Source organism: Aplysia californica, unplaced genomic scaffold, assembly GCF_000002075.1.
Source record: "Aplysia californica isolate F4 #8 unplaced genomic scaffold, AplCal3.0 scaffold00021, whole genome shotgun sequence".
NCBI lineage: Eukaryota > Metazoa > Mollusca > Gastropoda > Aplysiida > Aplysiidae > Aplysia > Aplysia californica.
Genome location: NW_004797291.1, coordinates 2,343,311 through 2,344,465, shown reverse-complemented (window position 1 = coordinate 2,344,465; position 1,155 = coordinate 2,343,311). Strand labels below are relative to the sequence as shown.

The 1,155-nt window shown below is 46.3% G+C and overlaps 1 protein-coding gene across 2 annotated transcripts in view; it reads left to right on the top strand.

Annotated features, from left to right (window-relative positions):
* Positions 1-1,155, top strand: part of LOC101854843 (GTP cyclohydrolase 1) — a gene marked incomplete at its 5' end in the record, with an annotated part of 96,041 nt that overhangs the window by 1,490 nt on the left and 93,396 nt on the right.

Sequence of the window (1,155 nt, the reverse complement as noted above, 5' to 3'; positions counted from 1 at the left end):
CCCGTAACCCCCCAGATTGATTTTCTTGGTCTAGAGGCACAAAGCATTTTGATTGGTCTATCTCCGTCGGAGACGTCTCCGTATAGATACTGCGTCTAGAGGGGTGATGACGGGGTATCGTGGACGCTCCTTGTCTCTTGCTATTTCGCCTCTTCTCCAGATTGGGTGGCGGTTGTTGCGTGCTAATGAAACAGGAGGAGGGAGTGTGTGTTTCTGAATCTGGACGGGGGTGGGCGAAAGACAAAGGTAGAAAGAGGGAGTGAGAGAGAGGGAGAGAGGCAGAAAGAGAGAAATGTTAAGGGAGACACACACACACATACACACACACACACACACACACACACACACACACACATACACACATACAAAGAGAGAAGAGGGCCACATACAGAGAGGACACACACACGCACGCACCCACACATGCACGCACGCACCCACACATGCACGCACATTCACATATATACATATACAGAGTGAGAAGAGGAGCACATACAGAGAGAACACACACTCACACACACACACACACACACACACACACGCGCGCGCGCGCGCGCGCGCACGCACACACACACACACATGCACACACGTGCGCGCCCATAAGGCGAAAGAGAGCATATACTCTAACAGAGAGAGGTAGAAAGAGAAAGAGAGGGGGGGGGGGAGGCAGAGAGAGATATGCAGAATCCCTTTCCGTTTCTTGATAAGTTGGCTAGAATGAGTTGATGAGCAGATTGGGAACGGGTTAGGGTGTGTTGAGAGAAACATGAGAGGTTGTGAAAAAAGACTGATGCTATTTGTGGTCTCTTGGGACCTTATTTCCTTTTGTTTTGTATTTTCCTTATCTCTTTTTTTCCCTTGTTTTAAATTACGAGTAGCTTTACTTCACTATATTTTAAAAAATTTCTTTTCCTTCTTTCGATACGTTATTCGTCGTTAGCTGTCTGGCATTCTGTTTTTCTTTTCCTATCTATTGCCTGTCTATTTTTTAACTTTTAAGGGAGTGGAAGAGTCCCTTATGATCTGTGAAGAGCTGTTATTTGGTGTTCTTTTGTAAGCTTTTTTGTTGATTTTGCTTATGAGAAGACGTGGAATGTGATGTGGGAGTGGCAGGTACTCACTGGGACTAGGATTTTTTTCTACATGGGTGGGGGTGGG